The sequence below is a fragment of the Myxocyprinus asiaticus genome, chromosome 35 (genome assembly GCF_019703515.2).
Source record: "Myxocyprinus asiaticus isolate MX2 ecotype Aquarium Trade chromosome 35, UBuf_Myxa_2, whole genome shotgun sequence".
Taxonomy (NCBI): Eukaryota; Metazoa; Chordata; class Actinopteri; order Cypriniformes; family Catostomidae; genus Myxocyprinus; species Myxocyprinus asiaticus.
The window spans coordinates 9,720,478-9,735,495 of NC_059378.1; the positions used below are offsets into that span (position 1 = coordinate 9,720,478).

The 15,018-nt window shown below is 38.0% G+C and overlaps 1 protein-coding gene across 14 annotated transcripts in view; it reads right to left on the reverse strand.

Moving 5' to 3' along the window:
• nfasca (neurofascin homolog (chicken) a) overlaps positions 1-15,018 on the reverse strand; it is a 122,070-nt gene that overhangs the window by 70,534 nt on the left and 36,518 nt on the right. For all 14 annotated transcript variants that reach the window (XM_051673219.1, XM_051673210.1, XM_051673216.1 and 11 more), the window contains exon 2: positions 2,334-2,393. The gene's annotated coding sequence lies outside the window, so the exon portion shown is untranslated. The remainder of the gene's footprint in view (positions 1-2,333; positions 2,394-15,018) is intronic.

Consider the following 15,018-nt stretch of genomic DNA (forward strand, 5'->3'; position numbering starts at 1 on the left):
TAATGCCCCAGTATAGTGATGGGGACACTATACTGTACAAAAAAGGCACTGTCCTTCAGATGAGACTTTAATCTGAGGTCCTGACTCTCTGTGGTCATTAAAAATCCCAGGACACTTCTCAAAAAGAGTAGGGGTGTAACCCTGGTGTCCTGGCCAAATTCCCCATTGGCTCTTATCACTCATGGCCTCCTAATAATCCCCATCTATGAATTGGCTGTATCATCTATCCTCTCCACCAATAGCTGGTGTGTGTTGAGTGTACTGGTGCACCATGTCTGCTGTTGCATCATCCAGGTGGATGCTGCACACTGGTGGTGGTTGAGGAGAGTCCCCTGTTCACTGTGTGAAGTGCTTTGAGTGTAGTGTCAGAAAAAGTGCTATATAAATGTAACATTCATTCAAATATTACATGTGATAACATACATTGATGAATGCTCATATAGAGACATATCAGGGCCATCTGATTGTAAATCACTTTAATCAGCATTGCCTAATATCAAGTTTTATAGAATGAAGAATGAAAATGTGTCATAAATGTGGCAGATAAGTATAATGTATTATTACACAGCCCTCTGAAATTTTTTATTCCGATTGGTCAATCGCAGCATTCTGTGGTCAGATATTTTTGTCAAATGACTGCTAAACTGTATAATCGACCATTGTCACAAACAACCGATTTCTTACATAGCTGAGCTAGTTTCATGTCTCTCATATTACTTCTCAAATCATTTTTTCATGTATTTTATCTACTTATTGATTGATTGATTGATTGATTGATTGATTTGGAAAGTAGCCAAAATAAGCTTCACATTGGGGTCCTGATAATCTTGTCTGGGTTTAATTTGCGATAATGACTGTAGATTATCCCTTGGTTATAAGTGTTTATGAGAATATACAACTAACTATAAAGTATTAGTCACCTATAATGTATTAAAGGGGTTATGTCATGAGGAATCAAATTTTCCTTTATATTTTGGCATATAAGAGGTCATTCTACTATAAAAACATACTGTAAATTTCAGAACTCAAAACTTAATCCCCAATGCAATAAAATCATTTATTGTAACCAAACTGCAAAAATGCCTCGTTCTCTACTTCCACAACTTTCCTACGTCACTAGGTAGCCCATTAATTCATGACCACCTCTACAGCGAAAAACATCAACCATTACTTTACATCACCGCCCACTGGCGCTCCATTCGTACACACAGAGAGAGAGCAGGACAAACAGGCCTAGTGTGGCCTAACTATTCCTGAACACCAAATGGGACCCATCTGGACTATTTTGAATTATTTTTGTATATAAACATGCACTAGACAGACGTCTTTAACCATTGTCATGTATCTCGCGCCGCTTTTAAAATACGCGGTGTCAAGTTACAACTCTGAAAAGGAGACAGCATCATCAGCTGCTGTGCCTCTTGCTGTTTTGAGCACAAACGCGTCTTGGATATATTCTTGTGGCCATCTGCTTTTTTAAAATTTTTGGTGTATGAAAACATGCACTAGATGGATGTCTTGGATGACCAATTTGATCCGTTTCCAGGAATGTGCGCCTAAGTGCACGATGGTACTGTACATTTTGGGTGTGCGCGTCTTGTTTCAGCATGCCATGAACCATGTATGTGGGTTTTTTAGGCTCATATCAGCATGGATTGCTTGATAACCAGTCAATACAATTCAAGCTTTGCAAAGGAACTATTATAGAACAATGAGGCAGTAAAAACACTTGGACCAATCGCAAAACCATAAGTAAAGAGTTCCATTCATGAATATGTCTAATGTAATGACTGTTTGATAGTTAATACCACTTACAGTAAGTGAACAGTTTAATATATTCAGATGCAGTGTGTTGGATGTGCATAAGTGTAAACCCTGAAATTTTGTTTTATAATGTTATGGAGCTTGTTTATTCTCTACTGATTGAGTTTCGAATATGTTTGTATTTGAGGGGCTGCACGACGTTGAATGTTGAAGTTTTTAGGAGGCACTTAGGCTAAAACAGAGCGTTTTAGACAGAGGGACAGAGACAGGGTGAAAAACTATCATATATTACAAAATTATGACTATTTTATTGCAAAATAATTAAACTTTACTTACATTATCAGTGGACCTCAGGGAAGATAATAAAATTATATATATTAAAAAAAGAGTATGTCATGACCTCTTTAAGACTGCTTTTCTTTGCATTCTTAATATATTCATACACTTAAAACATAATGCACTTAGTACATAAAGGCTTCACAGTAAGTGTTACCAATATTTTTTAACAGCTGCTTGGGCTAAATGAAAATTATCATTAGATTAAAATTAGATGGAAAGCATCAACTTACACAAAAGTGCTGGAAAATGTGGCCACTTTCAAGACTGAAGATGGCAGATGCTTCTAAGACCTGTAAAGACACAAATGACAGGTTTTAATATAGCTTCCAAACATACATGTGTGTTTTGTACACCTACAAAGTACATTAATTTATTATCAGTGCTCTTATTTAAGTTTTGAATCAACGTAAAGTACTGTGCTGACTCTCAGTTAAGTCACACAGAAGCAAATCGTGTAGTTTTCTGCCTGCAGGCATTAGAAGCTTTACTGGAAAGGTAGGTATTATATTTCAATTCAGCATAAGATCTTTAGCATTCAAAATACATCTGTGGTCTTGAGGACTGCTGAGATTACTGCATAGTGGACTGCATGAGATGCTGTGTAATCTTGACCTCTAAGAAATGGGAGCTTGACCTCTGTCAAACAGAGGTACTATACAACAAACCCCTTCCTGACATAATATTGAGAGAGGAAGTGAGGAAGAAAGTGAGAACGAGAAGGGAGAGAGGGAATGAGAGATATGACTGATGTGGAGAGATAGATAAAGTGCTGATGGATGGGCAGAGTGAGGCTTGCTGACGTTTTGTTCTTGTGGCACGTTGCACAAACTGATCTCAGTGGTCTCGAAAGACGCTGAGTAGGAGAACATGCAGAAAACGCCCTCAGAGCTCAGAGCCAACACTGTAAAAAATTATATGATCAATAAGTCATGTCAACTTATTTGTTTCATTGCTTTAACTTAAAATAATTTGAACAATTTGAACTTGATTTTATAAGTTGTACAAGATTCAACTTGATTTTTTATGTCAGTTTAATATCATTTAAATTTAAGGGGGCCCAACAAAGTGTAATGATCTTAACAATTTAAGTTCTGTCTTACTGGCATTAAAGCCACCTTTTCACTGCATCTGACGTGGAGAGTCGTGCAGGGGCTGCGTTGAGCTCCGACCATCTGCAGACATTTTGAGCTTTGTGACATTTATGTGTTTTGTTCTTGTTTTCATGTCTTTTTTTTAAGTTTAGTTCCTGTTCAGGTCATGTGGTTCCATATCATGTTATTTCCTGTTTCCCTGCCATGTCATGTGATTCCCTGTTTCCATGTCAAGACATGTGATCATCCTGTTTCCCTCCATGTTCATGTGTCTTGTTTTCATTGGTTTATTGTCTTGTTAACTTGTTATCAGTTCTGGTTTGTCATTGGTTTAAGTTTATTAGTCTTGTTATCTTGTTTATAGTTCTGTCTGTTCATTGGTTGTCTTGTTACCCATGTCCATGTATTTATACCCTCATGTTTGCCATGGTCCTTGGTCAGGTATTGTGTTTATGCAATGTTGTTTGGAAGTGAAGTGAAGTGAAGTGAAGTGAAGTGAAGTAGTCAAGTCTTATGTTTTGTAGTCATGTTTCATGTAAATAAACTGCACCTGGGTTCTTCACTTCATCATCTGCCTGTCATTGCCAGCATCGTTACAAGCTGTGGCTGCTTTGAAGTATTTCAACTTGTGCGACTACCGTATACGACTGCCCAACCGGAAGTGGAGTATTCATTCAAAACTATCAGCGTGAATGAGAAATATCAATGGATTTGACCTAAACTTTATTCTTTTTTTTATTTTTTTATTTTTTATTTGGAATGCCCAATTCCCAATGCGCTCTAAATCCTCATGGTGGCTCGCCTCAATCTGGGTGGTGGAGGATGAATCTCAGTTGCCTCCGCGTCTGAGACCGTCAATCCGCGCATCTTATCACGTGGCTTGTTGAGCGCGTTACAGTTCCATTATATGAATAACAGTTCATCACGAGCGCCACTAGGGGGGAAATACGACATTCGCACGTGAACGTTGGAGACAGTGAAAACAGTTTGGCTGTGGGAACATGGGTTAATGTGCGGAAGTCTTTGTACAGCTTAATTAACATAATTGGGGTCCTTTCCATTCAAGAAAAGACAATCATCAGACAATCTAGACATAAGACTAAGTTTAATACGTGGAGAGTTCTAATGCAACCCCAAACGAGGACCAACAGACAGACGATGGCGAACTAAACTAACTGTTGGACGAATACCTAATTTTTCACAAACAACTCATGACACAGCGATCAATGTGACACAGAGGACCTGCTTGGGGAAGAATGTGAATGAGGTGAGTGAATGCTTATCTTACAGCAGTTTAGAGAGATATTCATTAATTTCGACAGGAATATGAATATACAGATCAAATTTTCCGTTCATTGACATTATTTCATTTTTTATTTTTTAGAAGTGTGTTTTCCCTTTGAGTAATGTATTTTATTGTAGTTAACATATAAGACAGTGGCAGGTCTGTTTTGTCTCATTAACACTGCATATCCTAATGCACAGATCACATATTCTGACACATTCATGTGTCCTGGAGGCTTGTTGACCGTTGAAGCGTGCATTCGCAGGCGTTCTACTGAGCAAGCTTAAAATTTTAAGGCAGCAGTTAAACTTACATTTTTAAGTTGAAGTAGGTGAATTTTTTTTACAGTGAATATGCTGTGTGTGGATGTGAGACTTGGGGAAAGCTCGTCTGTGTCAGTTAATTGGTAACCATCTGTGTTGGGCCAACTTGATCAGGCCAGGAAGGTGGTCAAAAACACTTCTGCTCTTGTTGATGAAACCTTGAGGAAACCAGTCGGTCACACTAACATACACAAACAGCCTCTTGATCACACTTTGCTATACTTCTCCCAGGAGATCACAGAAGGTTCTTGCTACTCTCAAAACAGTCTACTAAATCGTGTTTGCATGATCCCTTAGTTCTACATCTATTGCTTGTTTGTGCTTTTTTGTGACCTTTGACTGTCCATTACAGAGTACTTTGTCCCAAAGATACATTTTGAGTTTTATGCAGTAAAGTAAAAAGACAACATTTAAATTATTATATAAGCCAACATTTAAGTGATTATATCTCAACAATAGTTTGGAGTAGAAACATAATAATTACAGTATATTGTTATAGAAAGCTTAGACTTTCCTTCTTATGATGCTTAAAAGTGACCCACAATGATTTTTGTGCACATTCCTACTATGGAAGCATGCCAGCTTTGAATTAAACCAGTGTGCTTTAATTAAACGCCCCTACAAGGGGCCATCATGCTAGGCATGGAGACAAAAACATGCAAAATTATTGGACAAAAAATACTAGATATGCTAAGCAGACCTCAGGGAAGGTAAGATGGAGGGGACAGGCGAGTGTACAGAGCTGTGCAGATCTCATGGTTGGCAGGAGCAATGGCTCAATGTTGCAGAATGACCTAGTTCTACCAGGAGAGAGCATAGAGAGAATAGATGTGGGGAGGGGGTGGCACAGAGTGAGAGAGATGGGGAAAGGAAAAGGTAGAAAGTGGAGGAGCTGAATGAAAAGTAATTCGGTGGAAAGCAAGAGGAAGAACCGGGGAGAGGGAGGGATGAGGATGGTGGGAAAGGACTGGAGTAAAAGAGGTGTATCTCAAGCCCTGAAGGGAAGTGTGCCGTTCAGTCACAGATAAATCAATCCCGCCTTTTCCTGATTAGAGCCGGAACTATTCCTCTTCCTCCTCCTCTTCCCACTCATTGCTGTCAATTATTACCTGATGTAAATCCAGAAATAATGTACACCTGCAACACACTCTCTGTCTGGCAAAATCCTTTTTGAAAGTGAGCATCACTGAGAACTAGTGAGTACTCTGAAGGGCACAGAGCATTACTGTCAGATATGCACATTTGGCAACTTACACAAAGGTATATGTCACTGCCACTTTATTTTGAATTGTTACTCAGCAAAATTCAAGTTTGTACTGCAAATCAAACTTTTGTGTCAAATATTCCCTTGCTGTGTCTTTCATTTAAAGGGATAGTTCACCCAAAGATGAAAGTTAATCTGTCATCATTTACTCACCTTCATGTCGTTCCAAACCCATATTACTTTCTTTTTGCTGTGGAACACAAAAGGAGATGTAAGACAGAATGACAGGCTCAGTCACCATTCACTTTCATTGTATGGAAAAAAGATGCAATGAAAGTGAATGGTGACTGAAACGCACATACTGCCAAACATCTTTTGTATTCCACGGAATAAAGAACTCTTGAGTAAATGATGACTTTTTTTTTTTTTTTTTTGTGAGCTTTTCCTTTAAATTTCATTGCATGAAATTAATTGTACATTTGTAATGTGTTAAAATATAAATATAATTTACTTTTTTTTCATTTTTAAGGCGTAATTTAAAATCATGTTTTTTTTTATTAAACGCACTATTATGTCTCAAAGACATTATTATATTACAGCTTTTTCTGTTAAAGCATAATTTTAAGCATAATGTAAAGCTGCTTTGAAATGATGTGTGTTGTGAAAAGCAATATACAAATAAAAATGACTTGACTTGACTTGTTCTGCTCTATAGCCATTGTGTTTTGTCAGGTAAGATCTTAACCCTCCATTACCCAAGCATATAGATTGATTATGTGTATTCTTTTTTTCTTCCTTGAATATGTTTTTAGGAAGCTACTGATTACAAAAATCTTGATTTATAAGCATATTTTGATTTGTGGTGACTATTGTGTGGCTTTAGCGAGCTGTAACATTTAATATGCAATTTTGCCCTCAACAAAACTGTTATTGTGAAACTGTTCAGAGTGTCAGCTACTGTTATGTGTATTTTTATGCTATTTGTTCTTGCCAAAAGAACATGCAAACGCATAAAACCTTGAAAGTGACACATTTAACAACTCCATCTGAAAAAGTTACCCTGAAACATAAATTCTCTTCTTCTTTGGGGTGTTTTCAAACAACATGATCATACGGGAAGTCGGCATGTTTTTTCTGAGAGTTTTGGTATCCTAGGATTGGCCACATTATGGCGAATCACTGACAAGCAGTATCTCCCATCAGACATTTTTGCATCGGCTCCAGAATGTTTACCTATCCATGTGAAAGCGACTGGAAGTGCTTTGCGTCAACAGCGTGGGTGACCCTGGTTCGGATCCCGCAATTAAACCAGGAAGTAATCACGTTCGCATAATCAGTGACTAGTGCGATTTAGAGGTTGCATTTTTCCCTCTAACATTACAGTTTCATTCCACTGATGGTTAGGTTTAGGTTTGATGTTTTGGTTGGGGGTACGGTTTATAAAATATGCATTCCTCTTCACTGTATTACAGCCAGAACAGGTGAAAAAAAAAAAGCTTGTTTTTGGCACCCCTCTGTGGACATTTCACCTAGAAAATGGAGCTCACACATGCCCATACGCCCAACAGCACTTACTGCTTTGGCCACTGAAGGCAGTGTTTTAAATTTTGGTAAGCACAGATCGATTTCATCTAAAGAAAAGTTAACCTACTGTTTCCGATTTCACTAGTCTAGTCATTTTGCACCCACTCCCCTGCCAAACAGGAGATGAAAGAGCTGTTGGGATATTCTGCCGGAAGCTGCCAGATGCTGACCTACTCTACTGAAGGTGGCACAACTCCTTACGGCAAGGAGAGGATCTAGGTCATGATATACTGATGAGCTTGTAGAGAAAAATAAACAAATTGAAAAACTAATTATTGACAGCACAGCACTAGTTTAAATGACCTGAAGGTCTTGTGAAGACTTAATTACATTTAAGTCAATGACATATTTAACTTCCTGATTCATTACATGCTTTGAATCAGACATCTAATGGGAGATGATCATCTGTGGCCACAAACAAGACACAACAAGGCTGTTTTTATCATTCTGCTTCATGTCCAAAACATGCTGTGCCACAACTGAAATATTTAAGACCTCCTTCCTTTCCTGTATCCTTATAGAAGACCACCCTCCTACACCCTTTCAGCACGGCTTTAGTCTCCTTCCATCTGAAGTGAAATTGGATTCTGCCTAATCTCCGACAACACTGTTTCCTCTCATTTCCTCCCAACTGTTAAATTCAGTATATATCCAATCTAAAAAGGTCACACATTCAGTGAAAATCTTCTGTGATGTTTTTTGTATTGATTTAATATTTAACTCATTTATTCTGTTTTAGTGGATTATCAAAATCTGTTTTGCCATGTGGATCGCCTGTAACTCAATAATACGAGATGAGTTTATGCCTCGGGAGAGACTGTGATAGGTGGGCTTCAAAGCCCACCAAGCACATACCCAAACCCAGCCTTCTTGAAAACCAGCTTGCTTAATTTCATTCATTTATATAAATTCATACAAATGCTTTTGAGTTCCTTCATTTCTTTTTTCTTTCTTGCTCTTTTCCTTCTTGTTTGAACACACCAAAGCAACCTAATAGCTTATTATCCAAACTGCATCTCACTTCCTGTGAGCCCCCCTTGCCCGAGTCCCCACCATGGCCAATGGTAGACGACCTGGTCGCTAGGGCTCCTTAGCAACAGCATCAGATGAGGTGTGTGTGTGTATATGTGTTTTTGAGAGCAGGGCTTGTCCCAGAGGGGGTGTGTACTATGCCCATTACCAAGCCAGTGTGTGTGTGTTTGTGTGATGAGGTGGCAAATTGTTGTTTTTATAGTCATGTCTTCAAGAAAATGGGGCACAAATTGTACAGACTTTGTCTGTTAGACACTGTTGTGTTAAAGCAAACTTTAACAAAGACTTACAAAGGCATAAAAAATGGAAAATTAAAATGAAAATGGTGTAAATTGTGTAAGCCGCACCTGTGTGCTGTTGCCAGGATACTAAGTAATAAAGGTTCATTAGAGGTGAACAGCTACGTGTTACTGACAGGAGCTGCACAGAATATGCTGGTAATAAAAAATAAAAAAAAAATACTAGGCTGAAAACATACCAGACAGTAAATTTTTTGAATGATTTCCCCTTTTTTAAGCATTTCAGGAAGAGCCTTTGTGAATTCAGAGATTATTTTTCTAACACCATTGGCAAATTCTTGTTTTAAGCATGAACCGCTCTAAATTCTGCTATATTTATTTGAGGTAGACTGATTTATCGGTTTTACTGATTAATCGGTGCTGATAGTTGCTTTTTGGAACTATTGGTTATAGCTGCCGATAGGTTTTTCATAATTTCAAAATAAGAGTCCCTGGTGTGTTTCAGGCTTGTTTATACTTAAAAGTCCTGTGTTATGCACCAAATAATTTGTTGTTATTATTAGGATTTTGGTTAAAAAAATAAAATAAAAAAACTGCTGCTGGGATTTTATTCATTTTGGACTCTTTGTCTTTGCCCACCATAGTAAAGCAAAAATAAAACAATTTGATATTCTGTAAATTGATTTTAAAAACTATTGGCCAATTAATCAGTTATCGGCCTTTCCCACCTCCTTAGTTATCGGTATCGGCAAAATCCACTATCGGTCGACCTCTAATATTTCGTTTAAAATAAGCTGTGTGGTAGTGGCGTAGTGAGCTAAAGGACAGAACTGGTCAGCAGAAGGTTGCCAGTCCGACCCCCACAGCCACCACCATTGTGTCCTTGAGCAAGGCACTTAACTCCAGCTTGTTCCGGGGGGATTGTCCCTGTAATAAGTGCCCTGTAAGTCTGCCAAATGCATACATGGAAATGGAAAGGTGAAAGAAGAAATAAGGGGTAAGAATAAAATATTTGTTTGAAGTATAGAAAGACATAAACTGGTAAAGGCTACATCCTTGTGCTTTATGTTTTTTACATATGTATTGAGAGGTCAAACACAGGCCATTCATGAATATTTAATGTACACTGATTCCAGTTTACCCTGTGAAGCACACAATAAACCCACTGCTATCGACAGCATCAGAGAGGATTTCCAGATCATATGTATATAGTAATATCTTAACTCCCATCTTTCCAAGGAGATGGACTGACAGAAAAGTATCTAATTTCCTCTTCCTTAAAAACAAAGGTAAGATGCACAGCATTTAGCCGGTGTCAAAAATAGCTGCTGGAACTAATTTCCTGGATGGGTCCATCTGCCTGGGGTTACCGTAGTGATTAAATACACTCTGAATCTCTCAGTGGTCTTAGCTATGCCATTCCACCTCCAGGGACATGTGTACCCCACCCATCCCTAGCTCTACCTCTTTTTGGTGTCCTTTAGCCACCCTTCGCTAACACTTATCATAAGGAGGGATTGGGGAACAGAGTGAAGGGTGTGAATATAGTCTCTAGGGACTCTTGCACATTGGCGAATGATAAGAATGGGTATTAGTGTGTGCATATGCATGTGTGTGTGTGTGTGTGTGTGTGTGTGTGTGTGTGTGTGTGTGTGTGTGTTTGTGTATGTGTAAATGAGTGTGGGTGTGTGAGAGATGGGGGACTGGGAGATGAGCTGCTGACAAATCCATTAATTAAACCTCAGAAATCCATCCATTGCACAATAACAACTACAAGAAATGCCCCTGGAGCTAATTTAGGAGGGTGGGCTTTTCATTCTTTTGACATTATTCTGGACACACACTGCCATTAATGTTGTCGAGAAAACCAGCTAGTGAATGAGATGGAAATAGAGAACATGTCCCAAAGAACAGTTATGATGATTTATCCTCAATGATACAAAATTTGCATCTTGAAATTTGTAGTAGGATCACAATTGCACAATGCCAGTTTATTGTCATTGAGACACATGACAACCACTAAATGCAAAATGCACTGACTTGTACCAAAGTCTTTCTAGCAAGTCAGTCCACTGTCAGCCATCTTTGGAACTCTCTCGTAAGGCTATTTCCAGTCATGCCAGTGCAGCTCCTATCAAAATGAATGGTAAAAGACCGAAATCTCCTAAACGGTTGGTCAAGATTATGATCAAAGGACATATTTCAAATTAGCTGTAAAATCGAACAACACTGTTATCATAAATTGTGCTTCTTTACCACGGATTATGCTAAAAACCTAAATTTTCTCAGCTTGTATAGCTAATGCGCATGCATGTTGTTGAGTTGATTGACTGGCGATGTCTGTATCTAAAAGGTGATTGGCTATTTCACCTGTAAGGCAAGACTTCCTTTCTACATCCATTGACCGTTGGCTGCCATTGGGCATTCCAATTTCTCCCATTAATTTTAATAGAAGTGGCTTATCTCTGCTAAATAATCTCTGCTTGCAGCCCAACAGGATTTTCGACTCAATTAGGACACAACTATAAAAAACAAAACAAAAAAATGTGTTATGCATTGCTTTATTTGAACTCCAAACAAAGAGACAATCCCCAGTAAATACTACTAATTACTGTGTTTTTCCCCTCAGATGAACTTAATGGTTCATGAGCTGGTTTTCAGGCCCCTGGAGCATGGCTGAAACTGAGGGAAGCTGAGCTTGGTGGGAGGCTGCAACCCCGTCCTAACCATTCTGATTGAACCTGTTCCAAATGCCACAGGGTCAAAGCATTTGGTGCATTCAGGCACTGAAGATAATATATGTGCATGATAATCACTGTGCTTTCTTAATTCTAGCGTTTATGCTAAAATCTAAAGCCTCAAGATTCACTCGTAAGGAGCACAGTCAGATCTAAAGACAAAGAGCAGATTTATTTTTTTACATTTATTTAAAATCATACTGGCTGTACTGAACTGAAGTCTGATTAATCAGACTTATGTATTGTATATTCCATGCCAGCCTCTGTTGAAGTTCATGTCTGTTTCACCACCTACTGTTGCCTTTTGGGTCTGTGACTGTATGTGTGAGGCAACATGAGGTCATAATTTAGGTCAGTGGTTTTTAAAGACATAAATTGTCCCTCAGAGTTTATTCCTCACATTTTTAGTGCATTTTATTGGCATAGCACATTCTGAAATGTAAAACATTCTAAATGGTGACTAGATTTTCATGCTTGCGATGTGTTTCATCAGAGATTCTGTCGCTGTCCATCATACAGCATCCATAAAACAAGCTTTGACAGCTTCAAGCTACAATAATGGCTAAGAACGGATCAAACTGGAGGAAAAGAGAAGTCTTTGATGGTGTACTAATGCTGTAGACTTTTCCTCTAATCCCACAGCCAAGCAGACGAACGCTCTTTAGATTATTTTGTCTTCTGATGATCTTGGCAATAAAGAAACAGTAATAACCTTTCGGTAGAGCTGCGCATTTAGTCATAAAATCAAAACCGCAGCATGGTCTTCTGTCACGATTTCTGCGTTCTTCAAAGTGAAGGGGTGGCGCACTGTTCTGTCTTTAGTAGTCAACTACACATACTCAAAGCATGCATGATTCTCAAAAAAGCGTATTTTTGGCTGTCTCCGAGATGTTACAAAAATTTCTAATCGCTAACTTTTAATACCAGTGTTCTTTTCATTAACTAAATCTAAAATGAAAACTAAATGAAAACATTTTTATTAACTGAAATAAAAAGAAAAACTATCATGTTTGGAAAAAACTGAAACTAAACTAAAATATTTTTTCTAAAATAAAATAAAATAAAAATAACCTCAAATTAATTTTAGTTTTAGATACACAATACTGTATATTGTAAAATCTGAAACATTTACAATCTGCCTTCATTAGATATGAAAATTAAACTGAAAATGAAAAAAGTCACATCGTAAGCATATTTTAATTATATCAGTAAACACTTTGGCAGCCATAAAATACTAAAACAGAAAACTAAAATGAAACTAGAAAAATCTAAAAAATTACAAATTAAAAAAATAATTAAAACCAACAGTCCAGGAGTGAAAACTAAGGAAAACTAAACTAAATTGGAATGACAAATTGAACAAAAACAAAAAAAGAAATAAAAACTAAATTGACATTTTAAAACTATAATAACCCTGTTTTATACAAATCTACCAAAAAAATCTACTTTCAAGTTCAGGCAAGACTGATCTCACTGTGAATCCGGCAACAGTAGGTTGAACATTCTTCAGCTGAAATCAGTTGAAATTCAAATCACTGCCCCCAGTGGCTGAAGCTGGAAGTGTTATTAAACGTATGGGCACGTGGAAGCTCCAGTGTCTAGGTTAAATGTCCAAAGGGTGGTACCAAAAGTGAATTGTAAAGTAAGTTGTTTTTAGTTGAAAATGATGTAATACAGTCAATAGGAATGCATATTTTATTAACCATGCATCCTAACCCAAACCCCAATCCTAAACTTAACCATCAGTAGAGTAAAAATGTAATCTAAGAGACAAGATGCATCATCCGAATCACGCTCATCATTGACTATGTAAATGCGATAACTTCCTGCTTTCCGTAGGATCAGAACCCCTGTCTCTGAGGCTGCTCACAGTAGCACTACAGGAAAGGTAAACACAGTTGAATTGACACAAAGATGTCTGATATAAGATGTTGCTTGTCAGTAACTCTGTAGAATGTGGTAAACATGTCTTGTTCTCACGGGATTATGTTGTTCAGGTACAATGTGAATGCAAAGAGTACTGGGTTCTTTTCACACAGTCCACTTTTTGGTCAACAGAGAGAGAGAGTTCTTTTAAAGACTCTACTCTTATTATCAGCAGTAGAACGTGGACAAAACATGACTTAATTTGGACACAGAAGCCATTTTTTGCAAGTTTGTACAGGCACACACCCTGATGAACATGAGAGCTGCTGTTTCATGGTGATTTTTTGCTTTTCTGACTTGATGTCTAAGCAGAAGCAATATTAGATGTTACAGTAAATGTTAATTATATTGCAGTCAAAATAATCACAATAGAATTTTTGGCCACATTGTGCAGCCCTATTTTTCGCTGTTCTTTGTATGGTTCTGAATTAGTGGTAAGACATCAGGGTAATGCACGTAATAATAAATTGCATCACATTAAATTACTCATTCACTAACACACAGCAGGAAAAGTCATGCAGTTCAGACCTAATTCTCTAGGATCCAACAACTGTTTCCCATCTGGGATCCGGGCATCTGGCTTCATATTCTCTTTAAATGTCAGCTCTTAGAGTCTGCTCTTAATGTAGCCTACCGGTAAGACATATGCATTACTAACATTTTAAAACAGAAGCACAGGTCTGGAACTGCTGACTAACAGCTGAAAAATGTCGATCCATGTATGTATGTGCATGTTTGTAGCAATTAGGCTGCATATGATAGTAGTTCTGCTGAGACTGCCACAACAGACTATGTAGATTCACTGAGCACCACATGGGAGGCAAATGTGCTTAGCCAGTGTTGACACAAAAACAAGGGAAAAAGAGTAATACGCTTTATCAGCATCACCAGGGATCTCTCATTATGGAAAGCAGCCGGTTTTTTTTAACGTAAGTTTTTATTTCTGAAATGATAACTGGAAGCCACTTGCGGAACCGGCAACATAATGAAGTCATGCACACATGACGACACTGCAGTAGCATACTACGGTTTCAAATGTTTATCGTTGCATAATGAGCACTGATAAACTATCTTATAAAATAGCAGGCACTCAGTATTTAGTGTAAAGTATATTGCATAGTATGCTATTATTCCATTACAAACATAGTTCAGGTGTGTGTTTGGGCAGGAATCGGTCTGATTGTGGTGTTGTGGAGTGTGGGAGGAGAAAACAGTCTTTTTAGCATCAGTTTAAATATTTACAGTGAAAGGCAGTCACTGTCCATTATCTGCAAGTACATTTACCTCCTCCTGTTCAGCACACACAAAAGGATGGACTCTGCTGCCCCTCATACAGAGACATGCATAAGCCTATATACGCACACAGATCTACACAATCAGCCCCCTGTGTTCCATGTCTGGCTGTATGGCTTATTCAACAATACTGATGATATTACGTCATAATGTCATTGTCATGAGCCCGAAAAGAAGTTTCAGCCTTCCTCAGGTGCATT